The sequence below is a fragment of the Brassica oleracea genome, chromosome C7 (assembly GCF_000695525.1).
Source record: "Brassica oleracea var. oleracea cultivar TO1000 chromosome C7, BOL, whole genome shotgun sequence".
NCBI classification, from domain to species: Eukaryota; Viridiplantae; Streptophyta; class Magnoliopsida; order Brassicales; family Brassicaceae; genus Brassica; species Brassica oleracea.
Genome location: NC_027754.1, coordinates 11,193,248 through 11,202,751, shown reverse-complemented (window position 1 = coordinate 11,202,751; position 9,504 = coordinate 11,193,248).

Here is a 9,504-nt window from a genome sequence, read left to right as displayed (position 1 = left end):
TTTTCTCAGAGCAAACTTAGCACTTAGAGCAATTAGGCATATTTCCGTTTTTGTTATTCGAGCTGCGACTCAACTAGGTTATTGCCGTCTTAGGGTTTTAGAACTAGGAATCTCGCCGACAGCTCTCGTAGCCAAGGCTCTTACCTTGTTGTAACGCTCAAACCCGAATTCGGAATAAGATCTACTTTGCTCTCTTTTCGATTTCTTATACTTTATCGTTGTTATTCTTGTGTTTTGATTGCTTGGCGTGTCGTATTAGCAGATATCCGGGACCTCTGGGAAATTAGGGTTTTCCTAGTTTCCTTATTTAAACGTAAATCGACAGTGCGAATTTCAGTTCCCACAGCGACCCAAACAACTAAACCTTCGAGGTCACCAAGATTTTGCATAGCTATCAAAATCCTCCAGACGGGAGAATTCAGCTGTCCCGGAGAGATATTCACCGCTCTCGAAACTTCGGCAATCAAAGAAGGAACTTGATCCCTGAAACCTGATTCAAAAAAGCCTTCATAGACCGGGACTTCACCTTTCCCTGAAATCCGAAACTGTGTCAAAAGGACCGGGAATTCGGATAACAAGATTCTCGGAGAGATGTAACTTCTGTCTCCAAAACGCAACCTCCTCTACTCCTATCCCCGATATGGGACCCACCGGCGAAGATCCACCTCCTTCCGGAAGCGGTGAGGTCTCCCCCATGGCTGCGTTCTTGATCTCTTCTATTTCGGCAGACAGGCCCAGAGAAGATCCCGAGGAGTTCATCAATTCGCAAACTTCGTCTCCAATCTTCCGTTGAGAGCGAACCCTGATGCCAATCGATGATGAGCCAGAGGCAAAACCAGGCTCGCTTTTCATCTTATGAGATCCGGAGTAAAGAGACAAGAGAATGGAGAGCTGTCAAAGAGACTAAAAATTTAGGTTTACTGCGCAAAGAGCTTTGAAAAGGGAACTCAAGAGTCCAAATAAAAAAAGGGAAAAAGCCTTAGGATCGACACGTGTCAGAAGAGTGTGATCACGCGGGAAAACAATCTCAGGATTCAATAAGGGATCTTTTCTTGAAGACCCGGGGGAACGACGAGGGGTCAATTACCAGCTGAATCTCCCTATATTCTTCAAACCGCGCGTGAATCACACGACGAAGCTCCAGCCTTATCATCTCCTGGGAGATAGCTGAAATTCATTATCAAATATCGACTGAACACGAAGGGACCGATCCTTACCTAGGTTCAGAATGAGTTCCGACTTGAGTGGAACCTAGGCTAACAAGATCCTCGGAACAGAGTCCTGCCTAAAGGGAGCCTGCTGAGAATGAGCAACCCTGGTTGACTTGAGTGCACAGGTTTTTCCCCGACTTCGATGACAAAGCCGAGAAATAAGGGGCAAACTGTTTTGGAAAAATATCCCGGTATTATTTTCCCAGCCTCCAGGCAGGACTCGGATCCCCAGATCCCTGGTAAATGGGTTCCCCAGGTCCCCATCAGAGGGAACTCTGGGCTCGATCCCTGGACCCTACTCCCTTCTAAGAAATGGAAAACTTCCGACAAGGAGAAACCTTCCATATTTCCGACTTCTATACGTCTATATAAGAGCAACAACAGCCCTCAAGCAAGGGATCGACTTCTCCAAGGCTTATAGACTAGGGTTAGACAGCTAGAATTAGGGTTCTTATAAAACATCTTGTAACAATACCTTGTTCTTGCATAATCATCTAATAATACGTCTCTTCAAGCCTATTCTATTATTATTCTCTTTAAGCATCCTAAAACCCATACTAAGTAACCACAAACACTCGAGGCTTACCAGCTTATCCATCGTTATGTGGTACTCTAAAAGAGCCTATACAAAAATCCCCTATCACACCCAGATCCCAGGGAGCAGAATTCACAAGCTGATGCTCTGGCCAACTTAGGGTCCGCCCTCGAGACCCAGACCCAAACGAGCATCCCCCTGTTAGTGCTCCAATGGCCGGCCACCCTAGTAGAGCCACAAAACAAAGAGATTTCCGCCATCGAAGAAGAAGAAACCTGGATGACTCCCCTGGTCCGGTATCTAGAGGATGATATACTTCCAGAAGACCGCAACGAGAGCAGAAAAATCAAGAAGAAGGCCGCTAGGTACTGTCTCTCTCAGGGAAAGCTATACCACAGGTCGTTCTCTGGCCCATATCTGAGATGTGTTACACCCCGTGAAGCTACTAAGATCCTAGTGGAATTACACGAAGGAGATTACGGGTCTCACTCCAGCGGCAGGAGCCTAGTACTGAGAGCCAAAAGATCAGGCTATTACTGGCCCACGATGGTCGATGACGCCAACCAAAAAGCTAAACATTGTGAAAGATGCCAAAGGCACGCCCCTGTCTCCAGACTGCCTCCGGATAACCTCAACTCCATCAGCTCGCCCTGGCCATTCAGGAAATGGGGCATGGATATAGTAGGAAAGTTCCCCATGGCGCCGGGGCAGAAGGTCTTCCTCCTGATAGCAACAAATTACTTTTTGAAATCGGTCGAGGCGGAAGCACTCAGCAGAATAACAGATCTCCAGATCAGAAAGTTCATATGGACGAACGTAATCACGCGGTTCGGGGTTCTAAAAGAAATCGTCACTGGCAACGGCCCCCAGTTTACGAGCCATAATTTGAAGGAGTTCTGCAAAGACTGGGGCATCAGACTCTCCTTTGCTATGCCGCGACACCCCCAGTCTAATAGGCAAGCGGAATCCACAAATAAGACCGTGGTTAACATGTTGAAGAAGCCCTTAGAGGGTTCCAAGGGAAACTAGGCAGAGGAGCTGCACGAAGTCCTCGGGGCCTATTGGACCACTCCCAAGACAGCAACCCAGGAAACCCCCTACGCACTGGTATATGGAGCAGACGCCATAATCCCAACCGAAATGCACGTAAAGACCATAGTCTCGGGGACTACCTCTCAGGAAGAAAATCACGAGCTAATGTCACTAAGTCTCGATCTACTCGACTAAAAGAGAGAAACTGCCCAACTGAGAAACTGGTCCTACCAGCAAGAGGTAGCCAAAACCTACAGCAAGAAGGTCAGAACCAGAACCTTTCAGCAAGGCGACTGGTTCCTACAACGAACAGCGCAGACAACTGGGAAACTCACCCCGGGTGGGAAGGACCCTATAAGATAATCGAGGTACGGGGAGCAGGGGCATACAGGCTACAAGACGCCAAAGGTAAAATACAACCCAATTGCTGGAATGCCCTACACCTTAAAACTTATCATTTCTAATAAAAGATCACTAGATCATATTATCTATATATATTATTTAAGCATTATGTTTTCCTACTCCTATGTATGCTGAAACGTCTCCGGACAAAGCTTATTTAATAAAATAATTCCGACTATAAAAAAGTAGTAAGAATGCCATAATACTTAAAGGGGCAAACGAGCTGGATCAAGTCCAAGAGACCTTGATCCTGGCCAACCCTTAATTACAAGTGGTACGACCACGTAAAAACAAAACGGGTATGAGACATAAGGTAGGAATGGGTCTGCGCAAACCCGAGTACGTCGTCAATACTACCTAAAACCCCTGTATAGCCTCAGGCATATAGGGGTCCCAAACAAAAATACCAAAAATGTGAATACTTGTATTAAAACGCTACGTGCTAGAATAATACAGGGGACACGAGGTATAATTGCCCTTGAGCAAGTGCAAAAGTCCGGGAGCACCACATAATATTCTACTTCTCCAGACGTGGAAAGTAGCAAAGCCTGGCACTTGGGTTTTCAACCACACCAGCACTCTCTAAGCCTGATAGTGGCTTTCTGCAGAAAGCAGCATGCATCACGGGAACTCGAAAGTGACCAGTTTCCGAGCGGTAGAATGCGAAATCCCAATAGGTACGGGTAGTGGCCTCACTTAGGATGGCAGTATACGGTCCCTTAAAGTTTAAACTGAATACCCCCGAATTATTAAGAACTTTCGGGTCGCCATGCAGTCTCCGGGTCCTGAAAAAATTTCTTCAAGGCTTGGAAAAGGTAAACCTCCAGGTTCTTATTAACCCCAGGGCCCGACTACGATCTCAGGATCCAAAGATAAAACCTCAGGCTCTCCAAGGACCTCCAGGCCCTATACCCTCGGAGCTAAGTTCTCAATTCCGAACTTACAGAAAAAAAGGTAAGCAGGGTTTGCAGGAAAAGAAATCCATTATGAAAAAGCATTGTTCCAAAGGAGAATCAAGAAAGGCAACAAGAAGCCATTATGCAAAGAAAAACAGATTCGACAAAAAGCAACAAACATCTAGAAAGGTGGACCAGCTGAGAACTGAGACTCCGCAGCAGACCTCGAACCTACTTGAGGGCACCCTCCAAAGTGATGATCCGATCCTTCGGAACAAAGCATATGCCGATGATATTCTTCTTCGGGATCCCAGCGTTCTGTTCTTCCTTCCAGCCATTCCTTCATAAGCTCCCATCTAGCCGAAGCTCTCACCTGCAAAATCAATAAGTCACGCTGAGCTGCCATGTCTCGCACCCGGTTATGAAGAAGAAAGAACTCAGTAAGAAACCTCTGCCGAACGCCCATTAGCGGTGCATCTCCAATCGCGGTCCTTGAGGGGAGTGGCCTAGTCCTAGCAGCTGGCGGTGTTGCCCTAGTCAAACGAGGTGGGGGAGCATAGAAAGGGCGTTTTCTTCGCGTTCCAGCCTGCTGATATTCGTCCTAAAGGACAGAAGCATGGAGTCCCGTAATATTCCTTGAGAAGTAAAAAGTGAAGAAATGAGACCCTACCAAGACGAGATTCTACTAAAGAGGGACCAAGAAGCGGAAGTTTACCCCAAAGACGACTATGACGTAGGACCTCCTTACTCATCAGGAAATACACTCTACGGAAACGTCGAGGGATCGCTAACATCTTTTCGCCTACAAGTCCTATGTACTCTGGAACGTCTCCGGACAAAGATTATTTAATAAAATAGTTCTGACAATAAAAGAGTAGTAGGAATACAATATAACTTAAAGGGGCAAATGAGCTGGATCAGGTCAAAGTGACCTCCGATCCTAGCTAACCCTCAATGAAAAGTGGTACGACCACAGAAAAATAAAACGGTTATGAGACATAAGGTAGGAATGGGTCTGCACAAGCCCGAGTATGCCGTCAATACTATCGGGGTCCCAAACTAAATAAATACCCAAACGTGAAAAGTACATGTATTAAAACGCCACGTGCTAAATAATACAGGGGACACAAGGTATAATTGCAAAAGTACTGTAATAACAGGGAGAAAAAGTGCAAAAGTCCGGCAGCACCCTATAAAATCCTACTTCTCCAGACGTGGAAAGCAACAAAGCCTGGCACTTGGGTTTTTACCCATACCAGCACCTTCTAAGTCTTTTAGGTCCATAGGTTTCGCGATTTGCTCCAATTTTCGTGACCATATCATTCGAGGTTCTTTTAACAGTTCTTGGTGTTGGTTCTTCGAGGTGGTCTGAGCTAGGATATCTCTTTCAATAAGTTCAAAAGACCCCCGTGAGGAAGGATAGATCAACAAGAAAGCAATCGAGAAAGATGCAAATCCGAAAAGCATTTTTAGAAAGCCACAGTAGAGCCATTGTTCAACACAACAAAATAAAAAAGGCACAACGGCCTGATTCGAAGTTTTAAACCCTCACCGAGGGCAGTTACAAATTAAAAAGAGACCCCTTCATGGGGTCAATAGTTCAGATGATAGAGATTGGGATCAGTTGGTAGGAGGGTCATCAGCAGCGGGCTCTGGCGCCTTCTCCGCCTCCACGTCACCAGGGACATGCGGTTCACCCTCAAAGGAAGTAGTGGGGTGTCCTAGAAGCTTGGCCACAGTGATCTTCACCGTTTTGTAATGCTCCAGTACGTTCACAGGATCCCAGTTGCCGGTCTGGCAATTGAGCCACTCCCGCATCAGCTTCCATCGAGCCACGAACTTGTCACCATTCACCGCCATCGCCTTCTCTGCTTCAATGGTCTCCGCAGTATCCTTCAGATCGTTCAGCTCCTCCTCCCTGTTCTTCAGCTGGCCCCTCAGAGAGACATTCTCCATTTCTGCCAGTTCTCCTGCTTCCTCCTGGTTCATCACCTTGAGCCTCAAAGCCCTTATCTCCTTATCCTTGGCTAGAATAACATCATTTTCCTCGAACAGCTGGGAGGCCAGAGCATCCATCTCGGCTTTCGTGGAAGCCACACCTATCATCCTCTCCCCGAGATGGAACAATTGAGATGCCACTTGCCCATCAGATCTAACCAATAACCAGAACAAAAAGATCAAAAAGTCACATGGAGCATTATCTGAGGCAAGTCACCCTGGAGTGATTGAACGGCCACAGAGGAATCTTCTTTTGATGCCAAGAGCACTGGAGTCAAAGGAAATACCTTCATGTTAAGGTTTGTAAGCACTGTGGCCCAGTCATAAGAGGCAGAAGGAGAAGAGCCTGAAGCCTTGGATTTCTTCTTAGAAGAGGAATGAGCAGTAGTAGTAACCGTCAGACGTTTGCAGCTCCTAAGAAATTGAACCTCGTCGTCTTCGACAGGGGCAGCTCGCTTGGGAGCGGATTTCTTCGCAGACATCACCTCAAGAGCCTTGTACCCCGCTAACGCCTCGTCACCTTTGGATCCCGACATCTCACCTAACATACAAAAGCGAATCCAGTCAACAGCTATATGTGAAAAATGAAAGAGAGTAAAAAGCTTACCCCAGATGCTGCAACGCATTAATGCCGCCTTGCTTACGAGAAGAGGAAACTGGCGTCGCTCGATAGGAAGCCTCAACACCTGCTCTATGGTCTCCTTCCCAGAAGAATAGTCCACACGAGGCAAATCTGCATCAAGAAAACAAAAGACTATGAATACCTTCCTTGCTTAAAAGACCTTCGTGACTCCTAAAGCTAGTCTACCCTCTAATTCCCATATAGGTGAAAATCCCTGAAGACGCATGAAGGCAAACTTCTCAGTCCAGTTTCCATCAAAGGCTGGAAGACATTTCCTCTCTTTCTTCGGAACCTACCTAACAGGAGGCTCCTTGCTCCGAGGACGAAGATAGTACCTCCATTCTGCGCCGCTTAAAGGAGAAACAGAATAAGAACACAAAAACTCTTGCACCTCGATTACGAGCCCTTGGAGGGTTCAATTGACCTGGGGAAATCTCCAAGGTTTCTGATATTTTGGCCACCAAAGAAGGGACTCGATCCCTGAAACCTGACTCGAAGTAACCTTCGCATACAGGAACTTCATCCACACAAAAATCCGAGACCCTGTCATCTGGACCTGGAACTCGGATGATGGCGTCAGCAGGGAGTTTATATTTCACCCTCCAGTCTGCGACCTCCTCAACCCCTATTACCGAAGGCGGGCCTATCGGAGGGTACAGGTTTCCCTCCGCGACGGGCGAAACATTCCTTGCAACGATAGCTTTAGGGTCTTCTACCTCAGCAGTCAAATCCAAAGAAGAATCAGAAGAATTCATAGACTCTGTCAGAGCAACCGCGTCCTTCACCTTGCTAGATCTAACTCTACTACCTATGGAAGAAGAATCTGGGGAGAGACCCGACTCAGCCCTCATCTCAGAAACAGAAGGGTTGGAAGGAAGGGCCTAAAAGCAAGCGTAAAAGGAGAAGGAAAATGTTACATGTGGAATGAAGATCCGAACTGAGATGTGGAGATCGCCAAAAATCTTCGTAGCAAGAGAAAAGGAAACTGAAAGGGTCAGGCGGCAAAAACGGAGGGATAGAATCGAATACCCTAAAGACACCTTACACGCATCAAAAAGAGAATCCATGCGGGAAAGCGACTCTCGTGGTATTGTGAGGCACCCTTTCCTCTTCCTGTTGGGGTCAAAACCGGTCACGACACCTAATAGTTCCCGGAAAACCAACTCTCGATCGATCCTTAGAAACTAGACATTCCCGGAAAACAGTTAATCAAGTAAAAGATAGTTTTCCGTGGTTGCGAACTGAGGAATGTCGAGAAGAGGATCAGTCTGGATGAGGTGTCGATCGTAAGCGAGGACCATCTCAACTGAGGTCACCTCGCCCCTGGGCGAGGACGACCCGCACTGAGGTCACCTCGCTCATGGGCAAGAACGACCCGCGCCGAGGTCACCTCGCCCATGGGCGAGGGCGACCCGCGCCGAGGTCACCTCGCCCATGGGTGAGGACGACCCGCGCTGAGGTCACCTCGCCCAGGACCGACCTCCTGTCCCGAAACCATGAATCCTCGTCTAAGTTCCCGTAACACAATCCTCGGGCCCTTGGACGCAATACCCATGTCTCATCTCGCTTAGGATTATCAAAGAAAGACTTCGGGAAAAGTTATAAAAACTTGGTCATCGAAATGGATTCCTGCCTGCCGTATAAAACGGCTATGGTTAGCTTGAACACTAGTTGCCTTAACTATACGGGGAATTGGAATCCTTTCGGAAAAACCAACGGCAGTTTCTTAGGAAAAATTGTCAAAACGTCTAAGTCCCAAAACGGCCCAAAAGGGGCCTGAACCGCGGCTAAACGGCCCACTTACGATTTAGAACAGGATTAAGCCCAAGGCTGTTATGACGGTCTATTTTTTATTTCGCAGGAAAAGATAAATGTCAAGTTTCCTAGGATAATCATGAAGGGTGACGAAAAATGTAAAAGCCCATTCGTGACGAATCTGGCCCAGGAAAATGTGCAAACCGACCTAGAGAGAGTATATAATGAGGGCTTAAGGCGAGGAGCAAGGGGGAGCTTTCTGAGAGCAAACTTAATACTTAGAGTAATTTAGGCATTTTTCCGTTTTTACTATCGAACTGCGACTCGACTAGGTTAGAACTTAGGTGGCTAGACAAGCGAACGTACCGACAGCTCTCGTGGCCTATGATTTTACCTGTTGTTCACGCTCAAACGCGAATTCAGAAATAAGACCTCTTTGTTCTCTTTTTGCTCTTTTACGATTTATTACTTTTGACTCTTTCATATTGATTGTGTTGTGCATGGCCCAGCAGATCAACCGCAGCCAACGCCGACAGGCTCGCAAGGCTGCTAGAAATCCTGATGAGATCCACTATCTCCGCGAGTACATCGCAAAAACTGTGGCATAAGTCAAGGCGGTAAAGTCGCAAATTCACCACGCGACAAGCGCTGCACCCGAGATCGACAGACTTTTCGAGGAAGCGCGGAAAACTCTGTTCACAGAAACTAACATCTCAGATCCTGGGAAGATCAAAATTCCCGTCTACGATGGCACCACCGACCCGAAGGCGCATCTGTAATCTTTCCAGATCGCGATGGGAAGGTGCAAACTCAAGGAACGCGAACGAGACGCTGGCTACGGCCTCCTCTACATCGAAAGCCTCAAACGAGCCTCACTCGAATGGTTTTCTCGTCTGAAACAAAACTCCATCGGAAGTTTCCGTCAGCTCGCCTCGTAGTTTCTCAAACTGTATTCCATGTTTATGGACAGGGAAACCTCAGACGTCGATCTTTGGAGTCTATCTCAAAGAGAAGACGAACCACTCCGCGAATTCATGAACAGGTTCAAGCTGG